We start from the raw sequence: 18,906 nt of genomic DNA on the forward strand, positions 1-18,906 counted from the left end.
TATAATTTTCATAAAAGTATAAGGTTTAGGATTGCATTATTTGTAACTGTAATTGTAATTATTTTTCATTCATGAATTGTATTTTGTAATTTGGGGATTGTATTTCATAAAATATTAGATTTAAATTTTTTGAGAATTTACAGAAAAAAAAAGCTCACTAATTCCCTGAATCATGGAAAATGAACTGTTTTAAAAAGATGACATGAAGAAACCTACATTGCATCAGAAGATCTAGAATGAACTGTGGGAAATAGTTATTGAACTAAAGGGAGTTGAATTCACTTAATGAATGTTGACTTCAATGACAAAGGGGATTGCCCCTTAATTGGCTTTTTGTCAATGCGCCTATCTACCACTGGTTGTGCTTTCTTTCCTGTTTGTTTCTCTCTTTTCCTCATATTATTGTAATTTTCTATTAGAAAGTGTAATATTATAGGCACCTATAACTAGAAGATTTTTAGAAGTAAAAGATAGTTGTATTTAAATGATCCATTGGGGAGACTAGTCTCCCAAAGGATCACAGGGAGAATTATAAAAGGAAATTCTTAATCCCTTTTTCTAATTTAACTGGGGACCTAGAGGTCCTTTTACCATAGAGATGTGTAAAGATATACCAGCCCACAGTGAAAGAAAGTAGAAACCAGAGAGACAGGAAGTGAGGTAAGAAGGGATTATAAAAAGACCAGCATGAGGACTGAGGGGCTTTTTGGGCCTCTTTGGTTGGTCATTTGTAGTTGGTCATTGTGGTTTGGTTGCCAGTGGTGTGGGTTGGTGATAAGTTGTTGAATGCTTGTTGGTTGTTAGTTGATGGTTGGGAGATATATACTAATTTTGCCTGGGGAGCTGAGCTGAAGGATGATCAGCTGGAGTTTCTCTAATGGCAGTTATAGACACTTATAGGCAGTTATAAGTAGTTATAGGGCATCTATTTAGGTATTAGGCAATTCTTTTTCTACTTCTTTCCTATATTTCTCTCTTTTTTCTCTCTATTTTAATAAAATTAAATTGATAATTGTTAAAAGCTTCTAGAATCCCCCCTCCCCCGGGCTTAAAGGGATAATATAAATTTACAATTCTACTATATTCTCCACTAAAACTTAAGTTATTAAAAGCTACTCTCTTATTTTGTCAAAACTCCTAATTTAACCCTTACACTACCTAAATTATCATGCTTCAAGTAACACAGAGCTTTTATTTCATGGCAATGTCCCTTGAAACTGTCTTCAGCATTCTTAATTACCTGAAACCTGTCTTCAGCCAATCCCAGGGTATATAAGTTATCAGGATACTTTCAGAGGGAAAAGAAAAGACTTGACCTGACTCACGGTAAATTTTTGTTGACTAAAAAGAAACGAGAATATTTTATCATGGTTCCCAAGCATTATGTGATGATTGGAAGATGGTGGAAGCATTAGGACATATGGTAAGAAAAACAGAAAATCTGAGGCCTCAGGTAGTAGAATGGTAGGCATAAGTGCAGGATAGAGCTCATTATCCTCTTTTCCATCAGTCAAGATCACATATACAGCACATAAAGCAGTGTGACCGATAGATCATGGAGTTGAAAGGATAGACTACTCTCATGAATACTAATCAACTAATTCAAATGGAAATGCCTGCTGGTTTCAACTGATACATATAAACTTACAATTGATTTTGAGAACAGACCAGGAATTAAGAAATTCTTTGACCAATACAATTGACTTACCTGGTGTGTTCTGTGTATTTTATTTTTTGCATTAAGAAAACTCCATAATTTAGTTTAAAATTTAACTAGTAAAGGGAAAAGTTTGAACTATATCAGCTCTTTATTAGAAAAATCACAAAGGTTATAGCATTATTTAATTTTAAGTAATTGGTCATTTCATCCCTTTGTTAAAACAAACTTGTTTCAATCATTGGTTTTTAAGCACTTACTACAAGTAATATAGTATAACGTTTGTAGGTTAGTCTACTCTGGTCATTTAGGTACATCAATATCAGCTTAAGTTAGATTGAGAAACTTGTTTGGGACTGTGACTGTGACAATTTTCAAAGTGAAAAATGTGAAGGAATGATAGACAGAGAATGAAAGAATTATGTTGACATCTGAGAAGGTACTTTGGCCTATATCCCTTGCTCATTCTACTACCACTGCAAAACAGACAGTCACAGTAGGGATATGAGAAAAGAAAATCCCTTCATGAGCACCTAATTAGTGAGCAGAAAATAGCAATTCTGAGAACTTATGATCATTCCACTATCTTCTTTATCAGAAAAAGGGGTAGAAAGAGAGACAGAGAGAGACACAGAGAGAGAGACAGAAAGACAGACAGAGAGGTGGGGGGAGATAGAGTCAGAGACAGACAGAGAGAGAGAGAGAGAGAGAGAGAGAGAGAGAGAGAGAGAGAGAGAGAGAGAGAGAGAGAGGAAGAGAGAGGGGGAGAGGGGGAGAGAGAGAGAGGAAGAGAGAGAGAGGAAGAGAGAGAGGAAGAGAGAGAGAGAGAGAGAGAGAGAGAGAGAGAGAGAGAGAGAGAGAGAGAGAGAGAGAGAGGTGCTAAATAATGTTATTTTCAAGATCTTTGGAAATTTCTAAAACTCTAAATATCAGTTCATTTCATATGAAATTAGAGCACTTCAAAGATACATTATACCATATAAGAGTGAGAAGAAAACTTAGAAAAGTATCTATACAAACTACTTCACTTTAAGTTTGGGGAACTAAGTTGCAAAGGTTCATTGTGATTTGCTCAATACAATAATAATAAAATAAAGTAGAGAGATATTATGGATAAGGAATAGATATTCTGAATGGTTAAAAGACATCAGAATCATACAGCTCACAGAATAGAGTCTAGAACTCAAATTAACCTGAATTCCAGGCTTCTGCATTTCTTTGTGCCCTTTTCCTTATGACATGAGGATTTGAGACAGATCCCAGAACCACACAAAAGATTGGCCTTTGCTAGTATCAGGATTTTAAAGGGAAGATCTTAACCCCCAAAACCTTTGCTAAGGGGTTGCTAAACCTCTCCAAATTGGGGCATCATCAAAACTTATTCATATATTTCATAATTATACTCTATAGGAGAGAATTACTGTAAAAATGGCCATTTCAGTCTGCCCCATCAGGTCAATTCTAGTCACATAGATTATAGTAAACCTTATGAAAAGGATTAAAAACTGGGGGAAAAAAGAAATGAAGAACATCACTACATATATCTAACAAGCTACAGAGTAGGAGGAAAAAAGAAGAGAGATCCCCATTTTTACAAGAAACTTTTTAAAGGTCAGCAATAAAAATGGTCTCAGATGTCTGTGTAAACACATACAATAGAGATAACACAGTAATATATGAATATATTTTTGCTTTATGAAAACACAAATTGAACTAAGAAATCAGTGTGAATGCACCAAAAGTTCATTGAACTGATTACATATTTCTTAAAATATATTCACAAAAGATGGAAACAAACATTAACAATGTACAATGTTCATAAGGACATGATACAACCTGATAAAAATAAAATCAAGAATTTCAAAGTTTATAATGACTCTAGTAAGGAGTGGTTAAGTGTGATAAAAGGAGAATTTTGTCTTGTTTAACTATATTGGGGAAAATGAAAAAGGAAATAGACTACTGCTTGGCATAGAGGAATCAATGGTAATAAGTAGCAGAGTGAATGTATAGCTTGCCTGTTAAACTGAAAATACTGCTGAATTTAGAGTCATGGAACATAAGTTCAAGTTCTGGCTCAAGTCAAGTTACCAAGTATCTAAGTGCCTATTCTCCACTTAACGCTATATTACTATGAGCACATCATTTTGTATCTCCACTCCTCATTTTCTCCACCTATAAAAGGGATCAGCCTAAATAAGTGACATCCCTTGAGCCCCCAGATCAAGGGTTCTTAATGATTTTTAATCTTATAGACTATTTTGATAGTCTGATGAATCTTATGACACTTCAAAAATAATGCTTTTAAATGAATAAACAAAAGTACATAGGATTAAAAAGAAAAAATTATACTGAAAAATAGTTCTTCAAATATTTTTAGAATAAGTTTACAGACTTTAGGTTAAGAACCCCTCTACATATAAGATTCTACAAAATTAATTTGGTTCTGCCTCCTACACCAAAGAGAATGACCTTTGGACTAAAAAGAACAGAATAAATATCAGAAATATATGAATTATATTCCATATCCTGAAAGAACTAGCAGATGTGATTGATAAGGTAGTGGTAGTGAAAATTTACAACAGCAAAGAGAACAGCGAAGTATCACAGTACTGTATTCATACTAATTTTCTTTCTTTTTTTAAAAGTTAGTTTTTTATTTTTTTAAACTTATTTAATTCATTAATATTTTTCCATGGTTACATGATTCATATTCTTTCCCTCATCTTTTCCCTCCCACCTCCCATAGCCAATTACTAACTCAACTGAGTTTTACATGTATCATCAATCAAGACCTATTTCCATATTTTTAATATTTGCAGGAGAATGATCATTTAGAGTCTACAACCCCAATCATATCCCCATCAAATCAAGTGATCAAGGAAATGTTTTTCTTCTGTGTTTCTACTCCCACAATTTTTCTTTGGATGTAGATAGCATGCTTTCTAAATCCCTCAGAATTGTCCTGTATCATTGCATTGCTGCTAGTTATGAAAAGTACTGTGATAAGGGATATCCTACAGGTACCAAAAGGGCTGTCTGTACTCAGTACCTCAGACCCCTTAATGTAGAAAAAGCTGACTATCTTCCCCCACTCAGCCAGTGTGCAGAAAATCACCCCAAGACTTGAAATTTATAAAAATTTGATGCCTATATTATAGATTTTCTTGAGAAGAAGGTTATTGGGGATCCCTGTAACTAAAAATCTCTCTTATCCTGCCAGCTACAATTCCTGAAAAGGAATTTCTTCTTCTGCTTGCTGCTCCTACCACCCTCCCTGATCTACCTCAGTTTCCCCAACCCTTAACTACATAAGGTATTCTAAATAACTCTGAGATGATTTTGATTAAGAGGTTGTCTCTGAGTTGATATTGCAGAGTAGAAATAGCCAAACCCTCTCTGAGAAACAACCTAGAAAGGAAAGTCTATCAGAAGTTTAGGAATCCAGATGCAGGACTCAGGAACCAATCCAGATGTTGCCGACAAGATATTCTTCTTAGGTAATCTGGAGGAGCCAGGAATCTTCAATCACCTCCAAGGAATAGGTTTCCAAGCCAAATCCACATGAGAACAGCAGATCTCCAACAAGGTGCTTCCTCCCTCAAACAGGTCTCAGGGAAAAAGTCCAGATTCAGTTGAACAAATTCCCTTCCTGCTTTCAGGATTCTATCCACAAAGTTCTTCGCATGTGCTCAACCCAATACCTTAAAGACAACCTCTATTCCCCTAATCTCACTATTACATAGTAGAGAAGTCTGTTATATTCAAGTGTTCCACAGTGTATCAGTCTCTGTGTACAACATTTTCCTGGTTCTGCTCCTCTCACTCTGCATCAATTCCTGGAGGTCATACCAGTTCCCATGGAATTCCTCCAGTTCATTATTCCTTTTAGCACAATAGTATTCCATCACCAACATATACCACAATGTGTTCAGCCATTCCCCAATTGAAGGGCATCCTCTCATTTTCCAATTTTTTGCCATCACAAAGAGCGCAGCTATGAATATTCTTATACAAGTCTTTTTTACTTATTATCTCTTTGGGGAACAAGACTAGCAGTGGTATAGCTGGATCAAAGGGAAGTCAGTCTTTTAGTGCCCTTTGAGCATAGTTCCAAATTGCCTTCCACAATGGTTCGATCAATTCACAACTCCACCAACAGTGCATTAGTGTCCCAATTTTGCCACATCTTCTCCAACATTTATTACTTTCTTTTGCTTTCATTTTAGCCAATCTGCTAGGTGTGAGGTGATACCTCAGAATTGTTCTCATGTGAATTTCTCTAAGTATAAGAGACTTAGAACACGTTTTCATTGATATTGATCATTTTTATTTCTTTATTTGAAAAACTGCCTATTCACATTCCTTGCCCATTTATCATTTAGGGAATGGCTTGATTTTGGGGGCAATTTATTTAGTTCCTTATATATTTGAGAAATTAGACCTTTGTAAAAGGTTTTTATTATAAAGAATTTTCCCCAATTTATTGAATCCTTTCTAATTTTGGATGCACTGGTTTTGTTTGTAAAAACCTTTTTAATTTAATGTAATCAAAATTATTCTCTTTGCATTTTATGATATTCTCTATTTGTTACTTGGTCTTAAATTCTTTTCTTTCCCATAGATCTCAGAAGGATACTATTCCATGTTCACCTAATTTACTTATAGTTTCCTTCTTTATATTTAAGTCATTACCCATTATGAATTTATTTTGATAAAGGGTGTGAGATTTTTATCTAGACCAGCGGTTCTCAACCTCTCAATTTGTAGCAATGAGAATACGTACCCAAGTCAGCTTGAAATTTATGGTAATTTAATTAATATAGTGGAAAGAAATTAAGAAGAAGGGAGAAGGAAAGGGTGTAGGATTTCTCCTGCCTGGCCTTGTGCCAGGGGGGAAGATTAAAGGCTCTAGGAAGATAAAGTTTTGGAGAGTAAAGGAGTAAGGAATCCGCCTGAACTCCAAGAGGGCTCTGCCAAGATACCTGAACCTGAATTAGCTCAAGGGCAAACACACCGCCAAAACCCAGAAAAATAGCTGCCACCACACCAAGATGTCGGAATGCTTAGCATGCTGCCAGCCAGAGCCACTTCTCCAGGAAAAGAGACCAATGAGAGCAAACCCCACAACAAATCTAGACGATTCTATCTCACTTTCCTGTGTCTCCTCTGCACCAATGGTAGCCTAAGCTTGACATAGGACAGCCCAGGGATCTGTCAGCTGTTTCTGATTTGTCAATTTCTCTATCAAAGGCCACCCTTTTAAAACTCAATCCTTAAGCATGGTTATAGACATTCCAGATTTTGTTAGAATAAGCATCTTTATTGTTACAAATTGGGAGATAGCTAAATCCAATCTTCACATAACTCCTGATGCCTGGATGTGTTGGGATATATAGAAATGCTGATGATTTATGTGGGTTGATTTTGTATTCTGTGACTTTGCTAAAGTTGTTGATTATTTCCACTAGCTTTTTAGTTGATTCTCTAGGATTCTTTAAGTAGACCATCATATTAACTGCAAAGAGTGATAATTTAGTCTCCTCATTGCCTACTTCAATTTATTTTTCCTCTCTAATTGCTACTGCTAGTCTTACTAGTACAATGTTAAATAATAGCGATGATAATGGGAATCCTTGATTCACTCCTGATCTTATTGGGAAGGCTTCTAATTTATCCCCATTGCATATGATGCTTGCTGATGGTTTTAAATAAAGACTATTTTTTTTAGGAAAGGCCCATTTATTCCTATATTTTTTAGTGTTTTCAATAGGAATGAGTGTTGTATTTTTCAAAGTTTTTTTTCTGTATCTATTGAGATAATCATGTGATTTCCATTAGTTTGGTTGTTTATGTGGTCAATTATGTGGATGATTTTCCTAATATTAAACCATCCTTGCATTTGAAATAGAAGAATAAACTGAGTGGAAGCTGTTTCTTCTTGAAATAGAGAGGTAAACTGTTCTCTGGATTTGACTATAGAGGGCTGCTAATGGGACCTGAATCTGAGACTGCTTGTTTATAATGGAGGTAGAACAGAGAAATGCTGAGGGATGTCACACAGGGATGCTGCCACACAGAGGACTGCTCTAGGGTTTACTCTGGGGTTTGCCTACTGATCCCTACTGATGGCTGATGGATCAATCTACTTCCTAATCTCCTTCCTCCCTCACTCCCTCCCTTAACTAATCCTCTCCACTCAATTCTTCTTGAAGCCTTTGGCTCCTTCCCTCCCGAGTAAACTATAAAGACATTCTTTTCCTTTCCTTTTTCAAGTCAAGGGGTTTATTGGCATAACAGGATGGGAAACTGAGGTAAGAGGAATGAGGATTTCCCTAATCTAAATGAGATAAAATTGAGGGTTTGGGGAGTCACAAGTGTGACTCTTGGATAGTTAGGAAGATGGAGGACAGCAGCCCTTTCAAAATCTTCTTTTTCCTTCTTCACAAATTCATCCTGGCTGGTCTCCTTTCTCAACTTCAACCCCAAAGAAAAACAAAATTCAATGTCTCTAAGTTTTCTCCTGGCCAGCTCAACTCTCAAATAGACCACCTACTTAAAAGCTTCTCCCATGGTCAGATTCCACTGCTCAGAGACAGAGAGACAGAGACCAAGTCCAAAAGCCAAATTTCTCTTCTCAGTGTCAACTTCAACTGCTCAGAACCAGAGAAACCCCAAAAACCAAGTCAGCCTCACAAAGGTCTTTCAGCCAGCTTCAAACCTCCAGGGAGAGAGTGACTTCAAGTCAGAGACCAAGTCCCCTCCCCCCTGTCATCTCAAACTGCCAACAACTGGGAACATTCTGTTGGAACCCTAGTTCTTGCATCTTGGTCCACAAGTCCTGCAAAACATCTCTCCATGTCTCCATCACAATCCCCCCTTTTATTAGGCATAAAATGCAATTTGCATTTTTTTCATGATATTTATTTTATTAATAATAATTCTATCTTAACTCTTTGCTATCTGAAATATACTCTTACCCTCCCCCCCATAACAAATCCTAAACTTATCTTAGCTGTTCTATGTATCTAAATACTAAGCTAAGAATGGGTCATAGAAAAATGGTTTAGGTAGGGGAATTACATGACATAGTTTCACATCACAACAAACCAAGTAACAATGTTCATTCAACAATGTCAATAACATATTGAACATGCAAATTTCTTATCCTAATGTCTATATAATCACTAAGAAAATTTTCCTAACACTAACAAATGCTAACCTACAATCATATTACACTCTAAGTTCTATACTTCAGAACATCTATGTCTCTATTTCCTAAACCTTAGACCAATTCACTAGGCTATCACTATTGTTAGTAGTTACATTTTTAATAACTTACCCTAAAAAGTTAGCATGTTAGTTAATTTAGTAAATCCATGTGTCCATATTAATTTACATATGTACATCTTTGTGGATTTCTGTGCAAACTCATGCAGAAAGGATGTATGTGCAAGTATATATGTGATGTTCACATGTACGATGCTTCCTTACATAACCTTCATGGCCAAAAGTTCCAAATTTTAAAGTTCCAAAGTCCTTCCATGTCCAGTCATGTTGCCTGTAGAATATTCTTCCTTTCCACTCTGGTCCTTCTTCTGGTCTGCATGCCATATGCCATCGTCCAGACTTGATTGAAGACTTGTGTTCTTCAATCAGGATCCGGTACAATAATCAGGAACCCAGGAATGCATGAACAATGCATGTGTGTGAGATTTATACGTGTGTGTGCAAGTAAGAGTGAAAAGTCCCTTTTGCATGGAAGTGAGTTGAAATCTTTGTGCATGCAGAATTTATCAATCTTTCTTCATGCATGGGTGTAATAATTATGCATTTGTTTCTCTTCGTCCTTGCAGGTTAGTTCAAAGTTGTGTTTTTTTCTTGCATGGGTGTATGCGTTATGCCTAAGAATATAGTTTTCAATTTTTCTTTTATCTTCATCAAGGAGGTCTATCATATGGTTACTGTATGTAGTTTTTGAATGGTTATTGTATGTATTACTTGGAAATAGTTCTTTTTGATTTGTTTCTATGTCAGGCAGAAACTATTTTATATTTAACATTGAGGCTTTGTTTCTTTGTGGCTGCTACTTTTTCTGTGTTAATGACTATATATCGTCATGGGTGCTATCCTTTAATCATTTTAACTTGTGCAGGGCTCTCTCTTTTGAATTCTAGTGGCTAGTATTCTCCAGTGCTTTCCTTTGTTCTCAGTAGGCTTATATTCACCAGGCTTCTTATTGCTTTCTTCTTGGGCTATTCATATTGCAGTTCATGACTAGGACTTTTTTTTTTCAGATGTCATCTGTATATGTATCATCACTGATGACCTGATCACATTGTTATGTCCAGTGAAATATCTGAAACTATGAAATAATATCTTCATGGCATACCCTCTCTCTCTTCCTTCCCCCTGGTAAAGACTGTTTTAGGTTGAAGGTTGAGAGATATGCTTAACCTTTTTCAGTTCTCATCTATAACTTGCTGTTAAAGTCATGTTACAACAGATTCAACCAATGTGAATCGATGCTTCTCCAGCATTCTAGATGTTTGTGTCTGTCCTAGTTATGAAGTTGGAATATTGCTACAAGTTTAGGATTGTTCTTATTGAATTACTTGTTCTCTTGCTGGAATAACTTATTTCCTATGCTACCCCAAGACTAGTCTTCATTCACATAAGGCTTTGTGTAGAATGATACCCTATGGAACTCCAACTAATCTTGGTTTCACTATTATAGCATGAATGGTACTTGTTATGTGTTTGCAGTTAGAGAATAGAAATGAAATTTTGTATATATCTCCTTCTCCAGTTCACAAAATGTTTCTTAATATTTTCCTTCCCATTCAGAATCTATATGAGCATAAGCCATGTAATTCAACTTCTCTATAAAGTCTTCTTCATTATCAACCCCTAAGCTTGCATAAATTTTTTCTAATGATATACAGCTTGTTCTGTGCCCAAAGAATAATTCCTCATCTTTGTATTGGTATGAGTTTGTTTGCACTGGTTCTAGATATTCTATCTTTTCACTTGTGTTCCACACATCCCCTTCTTCATCTACCTCTTCATAAAACTTATAAAACTGATAATTCATTATAATTACGCCTTCTGGTATACCTTCAGATTCAGTGTCTGAATCTGAGTCAATAAATGCAATCACTATGGTATTTGGATCTTGCTCAATGCCATATGAACTCTTGTCAGATGTTGGTAAATTTGGCTTTGTGTTTTGATCTAAGCCTAAGTCATCAGCTTCTGTTTTACTCAAATCAGTTTCTTTATGTTCCTGATTATTAAGCTTTTGAATGTCATTTTGACTTGGTAAACTAGGTCGTATGGGGGGTTAGCTCCTTCTTGAAGATCTTGTACACTGTTAATAATCATAGATCTTAAATGTATTTAGGGTACTTCTTCCATAAAACTCTTGGGAGAATTAAATAAGTTTGCTGTGTCTTCTGTGAATGTTTCTAGAGCCTTATCATCTTTATCAACAGCAACCTTTAGGGAACTAAAATTACGTGTTTCTGTCACTAACTTTTTTTTAATTCTTGTGATTCTTTCTTTCTTTTCCTTTTGCATAATTCAATCCTATTATCCACTCTACACTGGAAAAAGTTTTCTAGGAATGATTTTATTTCCTTTATAGACTTTTCCTGTGTGGTTACTATATAGATCTTATCAAATTCTCTCATCTCATTTACAATTTGAGATGTTATTTCATTAATTTCTGCCTCATTTTCTTTAATCTGTCTCTGTCTTACTCTCACCTTATTGCAATGGCTATCATTCACAGATTCACTTTCTTATACCAATTTTACACTATTTCCCAAGTTTTTTTCTATTATTTTTGTCTGCAGCCTCTTTGTTACTATTTTTTCTATCTCCAAGTGCCTGGCTTCATAATTCCCTTCTAACTATTTCTGAATATTTTGGCTTAGCTCCAGCTTCTATTGCCTTTTGCATTTCCCTCAAGTCTGGAGCTTGTTGTGAGGAGTTCAACTTGCAGTGTGAACAGCAAGTGGATTTCTTGTACCTAGTTTCTGCCTTATGTTTTTCTTCTTGTTTTTTCTTCAAAAATCAGTTCCTAATCAAGTACCCTTTAAGGTGGCAAAAGAAATACTCCCTAGTTTCTTTTTACACTGATCTTGCCTGGTAACCAGGTTTTTGGGAAACTGTTTTTTGGTATGTTCTGACAGTGTTCAAATTTTTTATTTCTTCAATTTCCTTCTGTTTCAAATCCTTTTCAGTCCTCTCTAACTTTCCCTTAAGGTCTTTAACTTCCTTGCTCTGATAGGAATTGTTTTCAAATAGGTAACCTGCAGCCTCTCTCAATTCAATTAGGGAAACTGAGTCATATCTAGGAAAATCATTCTTAAAAAATGTCCTTAAATTGGGTGTGCATCCCCTCAGAAATTGTCTATGGATGTGGCTAGCTTTCTCGTCATTATCTGCTTCTAAACCTAACATTGCCTCTGCCATTTCTGACAGATGGTCTATTTATGTGGCAGAATGTTCTCCCTTTTCCTGCCTAACCGTATCAAATTTGGACCATGCACTAGGATTGGAAGAGCATTGCTTAATTGCTTGAAGCAAATCCTCTCTGCATCACTTAAAGTATGACATGCAGGTTGGTTTGGCAAAATCTAAATCCTCTCTTTGATCCAGAGTGGGCCAGCTGGTCAAATTGGTTTCAAACCTAGTTGTATCCACAAATTTCCTCTTTTCATGGGAGCTGAAAAGTTCTGATAAAAGAAATTCAACATCTTGGAAATCTGGATCAAAGATCTGAAATGCTCTCTTCAGCTCCTTGTGGGCAAATTTTGGAAAGCGACATTTAAAGGATTCAAATTCCTGAGGAGTGAATTGTCTATGGGCTTTAGTGTGAATAACACCAGCATTAGTTGTTAGCTTAGTGACTTCCTTCAAGGGACATAGTTTCTCAGGAGCACCAGTAGCCTGGTTCTCATTATCATTGCTACCTTCAGTTTACTGAGGTTCATTCTCAGTTTGCCCATTGTCCTTGCCCATAACTAGATCTAGACCTTTTTCCTTAATGAGTTGTTCAAACACTGCCTTAATCATCTTGTCTAAATTGTTGTCAATGACCATTGCCTTCTCTGCCTTAAGGGGAATCATGAATCTGAAAACTTTCTTTACTTGGGATAAAGTCTGCAACAAAGCCATGAAGAGTACATATACTTGTGCTAGGACTTGCCAGAGAACTAATTCATTTTGAAAAGGTATTTGTAACACCATCATTGTCAAAGTTCTTACATGATCCACACTCTCCACTACCATTTGAGTCAATTTGCTGTAAAGAATATGGTAAACCCAAAAGCAGGCGATGGCTGCCAAAACCACTACACCAAAAACTACTTGTTTGTACATCTTTACTATCTTTCTTGCCTGTGGGATTTTGGGTATAGTCAGACTAAGGGTGCCACTTGAAATAGAAGTAAACTGACTGGAACTATTACTGATTGAAATAGAAAGATAAACTGAGGGGAACCTGTTACTTTTACAATGACTGCTGTTTTCTGACTGGCTGTGACTAGAGAGACTGAGGGGACCTGATTCTGCTTATTTGTAATGGAGGTAGAACAGAGAAATGCTGAGGGATGTTACCACACAGGGATGCTGGTATACAGGGGATACTGTTCTAGGTAGATACTGGAGGATACTCTGGGGTTTGCCTACTGATCCCTACTGATGGCTGATTAGCAGCTCTCTCTCTAGTCAAAAGCCAGAGAACAGTTTACTTCTTTATTTCAAGTAGTAATAGTTTCTCTCAGTTTATTTATTCTATTTCACATTCCTGTTATAAATCCCACCTGAGCATAGTTAATACTGCTCGTGATCACTTGCTGGATTCTTTTTATACTGCTAGCATTCTATTTAAGATTTTTGTACCTATGTTTATTAAGGAGATGAGTCTGTACTTTTTCCTTCTCTGATTTTGGTGTGCCTGGCTTTGGAATCAGTACAATATTCATGTCATAAAAGCAATTTGGTAAAACTCCTTCTTTGATTATTTTGCCAAATAATTTGTATAATATTGGGATTAGTTGTTCTTTAAATGTTTGATAGAATTCACTTGTGAATCCATTTGGCCCTGGGAATTTTTTCTTATTGAGTTCTTTGATGGTTTTTTCAATATTTATTTCTGATATGGGATTAAGTATTCTATTTTCTCTTCTGTTAATCTAGATAATTTATATTTTTGTAAATAGTTATCCATATCACCTAGATTGCCATATTTATCACCATGTAATTGGGCAAAATTGTTCCTAATAACTACCTTAATTTCCTCTTCATTAGAGGTGAGGTTGCCATTTTCATCTTTGATACTGTTAATTTGGTTTTCTTCTTTCATTTTTTATTAGATTAACCAGTACTTTATTTTATTTGTTTTTCAAAGTACTAGCTCATAGTTTTATTTATTAATTCAATAGTTCCTTTACTTTCAATTTTATTAATTTCTCCTTTAATTTTTAGTATTTCCCATTTCATTTTTATCTGGGTATTTTTAACTCGTTCTCTCTCTAATTTTTTTTTTTAATTTGCAAGCCCAATTCATTAACCTCTTCCCTCTCAGATTTGTTGATATTTGCCATCAGGGATATATTTTTTTCCCCTTGAGTACTCCTTTGGCTACATCTTATAGATTATGATATGATGTCTCCTCATCATCATTCTCTTCAATGAAATTATTAATTATTTCTATTATTTGATATTTAACCACCAATTTTGGAGGATCACATTATTTAATTTCCAATTGATTTTTGATTTGCCTCTCCATGTACCCTTGCTAATTATTATTCTTATTGCATTATGATCTGAAAAGGTTGAATTTATTATTTTTTTTTGCATTTGTTTGCCAAGTTTTTATGCCCTAGTACATGGTCAATCTTTGTGAATGTACCATGTGCTGCTGAAAAAAAGTTATATTCCTTTTTTTCCCTATTTGTTTTTCTTCATATATCTGTTAACTAATTTTTCTAAGATTTCAATCATATCTCTTACCTCTTTCTTATTTATTTTTTGGTTTGATAGATCTATATATGATAGAGGAAGTTTCAGGTCTCCCACTCGTATACATTTACTATCTATTTCCTCCTTAAATTCCAATAGTTTCTCCTTTGAAAATATGGATGCTATACCACTTGGTGCATATTTGTTGAGTACTGCTATTTCCTCATTGTCTATACTACCTTTTATCAGGAAGTAATTTCCTTCCCTTTTCTTTTAATCAGATTTATTTTTACTTTTGCTTTGTCAAATATCATGATTGTGACTCCTGACTTCTTTTTCTTAGTTGATACCCAATAAATTTTGCTCCAGCCTGTTACTGTTACCCTGGGTGGTTACCTGTTTCATGTGTGTTTCTTGTAGACAACATATGATATGATTTTTATTTCTAATATACTCTGCTATTTGCATCCATTTTATGGGTGAGTTCATCTTAAATGAGATGTTCATTCAGTTATGCTTACCACCTGTGTATTATACATCATTTTGATTTTCTCTTTTAGTCCTGCCCTTTCTTCTTTCACTATTTCCTTCTACACCAGAGTTCTACTTTTAATCAGTCCCTCTATTCTCCACTCATTTTACTTCCCTTCCCATCCTTCCCTTCTTATTTCCCTCTTATTTTTCTTTAAGATATATTAAATTCCCTCCTCCCTTCTCTTCCCACCCTTTCAATACTCCCTGTCCCACTCCCCCCACCTTGGTTTTTCCCTCTCAAAGTGGCTGTAGGGAAAGATAGAATTCTATACCCCAATTGATCTAGCTCTCTTCCCTCTCAAAATTGATTCCACTGAGAGTAAGGTTTAAGTATTACCTATTACCATTCTCCTTCTTATAATAGTATTCTTACCTTCCTCCTCCCATGCACTTCTTTATGTAGTATAATTTATCCTATTTTATCTTCTTCCTTCAAGTTTCTTTTGGTGCCATCTTCTATTCCCCCCCCCATTTTTACATATCATCTTAAACCAGTTAGTACCCCAATATCACCAACCTATGAGTATTTTTTCTATCTACAATGATAGTGAAAATAATTTTTGAGAGTTATAAATATCATTTTCCATATAGGAATATAAGCAATTTGACCTTACTGAAGCCCTTAAAGAGTTTTTCTCTCTTTCTTGTTTACCTTTTAATGATTCTCTTGAATTTTTTATTTGAACATCAAATTTTCCATTTATTTTGGATTTTTTCTTTAGGAATACTTGGAAATCTTATCTTTTGTTAAATGCCCATACTTTCCCACCAAAGGATATAGTAAGTTTTTATGAGTAGGTTATCCTTGTTGTAGACCCAATTCTCTTGCCTTTCTGAATATGATATTCCAGGCTTTGCAGTCCTTTAGTGTGAAGGCTGCCAGATTCTTTTTACTCCAGACTGCAGCTCCTTGATATCCGATTTGTCTCTTTCTGGCTTCTTCAAATATTTTCTCCTTGACTTGGAAGTTCTTGAATTTGGCAATTTCATTCCTGTACTATTACTTATAAATATATATATGAAATATATATATATATATATTTGTACTTATAATTATATATGTATATATATATATATAATTATCTCTTGCTATTTTGTAAACAGTTTGGGGAAATGTAGTCATATTAATCTCTCTCTCCTATCTATTCTTTACCTTCTGCTTTGCTTGTGGGTCCCCAATTCTAATAATGAGTTTTGATTTTAAATTGCCAGAAACTAATCATCTATTATATTTCCCAGCCATCTTCAAACCATGACCACCCACCCCCATTTCAGCTCCCTTTTATGTTTTGTCTTCCCTTTATAAAATGAGGGGGCTCAATATATCTCTTTAAACTACACATACATTTAAATGCATTCCAAACTGCATGTGGATTAAAGGGTCATCCAAATTATCTGATGTCAATTTGAAAAAACATCCCAAATGAAGTATACAATTTTGTGTTATTCCATATTTTTATTTATGGCTTAAAAAAAGGAAAATGAGTGCTTGCATCAGCAGCACATATACTAAAACTGGAATGATACAGAGATTAGCATGGCCCCTGTGCAAGGATGACATGCAAATTCATGAAGTGTTCCATTTTGGGGGGGGGGGGTACAAACAAAACCAATGCAACCAAAATTAGAAGGGAAGCAATAAATTGGGAAACAATCTTCATAACAAAAACCTCTGACAAAGATCTAATTACTCAAATTTATAAAGAGCTAAATCAATTGTATAAAAAAAATCAAACCATTCTCCAATTGATAAATGGGCAAGGGACATGAATAAGCAATTTTCAGTTAAAGAAATCAAAATATTAACAAGCACATGAAAAAGTATTCTAAATCTCTTATAATCAGAGAGATGAAAATCAAAACAACTCTGAGGTATCACCTTACACCTAGCAGATTGGCTAACATGACAGCAATGGAAAGTAATGAATTCTGGAGGGGATGTGGCAAAGTTGGGACATTAATTCATTGCTGGTGGAGTTGTGAATTGATCCAACCATTCTGGAGGGCAAATTGGAACTATGCCCAAAGGGCACTAAGAGACTCTCTGCCCTTTGACCCAGCCATAGTATGGTTGGGTTTTTACCCCAAAGAGATAATAAGGGAAAAAAACATGTACAAAAATATTCATAGCTGCGTTCTTTGTGGTGGCAAAAATTGGAAAATGATGGGATGCCCTTCAATTGGGGAATGGCTGAACAAATTGTGGTAAACATTGGTGATGGAATACTATTGGGCTCAAAGGAATAATAAACTGGAGGAATTCCATGTGAACTGGAATGACCTCCAGAATTTAATGCAGAGTGAGAGGAGCAGAACCAGGAGAACATTGTACACAGAGACTGATACACTGTGGTACAATTGAATGTAATGGACTTCTCCATTAGTGGCAATGCAGTGATCCTGAACAACCTAGAGGGATCTATGAGAAAGAATACTATCCACATTCAGAGGGAAAACTTTGGCAGTAGAAACACAGAAGAAATACAACTGCTTGATTACATGGGTCGAGGGGATATGGTTGGGGATGTAGACTCTAAATCAGCAGTTCTTAACCTGTGAAGCTTCAGAGGGGTTAAGAACGAGTCCTGGAGTGGATAACAGAGTCAAGTAACCTCAGCAAAGTGAAGCCTCAGCTCAAGCTGGAAGGAGAGGACAGGAAGAAGAAGGCAGCGTCGGACCCCCTCCCCAGGCAAGACTTACGTCCTGCCCCAGGGCTCAGGCTGCCTCCTGCTGGATTAATATTTCTCAACATATAATTAAATATTGTTTTTGTGATTAATCACTATGTTTAAATTATGTTTGATTTGTAGCAATGAGAATACATAATACATATCAGGTATTTACATTCCGAATCATAACTGGAGCAAAATTACAGTTTTTCAGTAGCCACCAAAATAATTTTTTGGTTTGGTGTCACCACAACATGAGAAACTGTATTGCGGGGTCACACACAGCATTAGAAAGGTGGAGAACCACTGCTCTAAATGATCTCTCTAGTGCAAACATCAACAACATGGAAATAGGTTCTGATCAAGGTCACATGTGGAATTGTGTGTCGGCTATGGGAAGGGTGGGGAGAGGGAAGTGAGGGAAAGAATATGCTTCTTTTAACCAAGGAATAATGTTCAAATTGACTAAAATATAAATTGAAATAAAAAAGTTAATCAAAAAAAGGAAAATGAATTTGGAAATTTGCCATTTAAATCCAGGAAAGATAGCTGATTGTCTGATTTTCAGCATCTAAAGATTGTCTGATATTCAGTATCCAAACAGGTTACTTGATAGGTTAGAGAATATAGCTAAATATAAGAAAATAAAATTTCATCTCACTCTCAAGTTTAAAAAATTAGCTTCCCAATGTAAGTTGGAAGAGTTTCAATGGGGCACTAACAGGGTTTCTGAAAAAGATCTGGAGTTTTTAATTGATTATAAATGTAAAAGGTTAGTCAACAGTTTAATGGTAGTATACAAAAATGCTAATCTGAAGTTTGGCAGCACTGGGGGAAGAGTGGGGGGCGAGCATTGCTTTTGCAAAAAGTATTCCACTAGGCAGTTAAACAAAGTCAAATTTCTATTTCTTTCATTCTAAAGAGCTTCCCCTATCTAATAAATTGGCAGAACCTCTAGAAGATAAGAATTTAAGTTACAAGTCATTCTTGCCTCCCAAAATGCCCTTTCAATAGTACAGTGCTGACCTAATATGATCCCTATTCACAAAATGCCTTAATTTTTTTCCATATACA

General features: G+C 35.5%; 1 pseudogene; it reads left to right on the forward strand.

The window, feature by feature from the left end:
- The first annotated feature begins 16,648 nt into the window (after positions 1–16,648).
- Positions 16,649–16,749, forward strand: LOC130456038 (U6 spliceosomal RNA; annotated as a pseudogene).
- The last annotated feature ends 2,157 nt before the right edge of the window (positions 16,750–18,906 follow it).

The sequence above is a fragment of the Monodelphis domestica genome, chromosome 8, assembly GCF_027887165.1.
Source record: "Monodelphis domestica isolate mMonDom1 chromosome 8, mMonDom1.pri, whole genome shotgun sequence".
Classification (NCBI taxonomy): Eukaryota; Metazoa; Chordata; class Mammalia; order Didelphimorphia; family Didelphidae; genus Monodelphis; species Monodelphis domestica.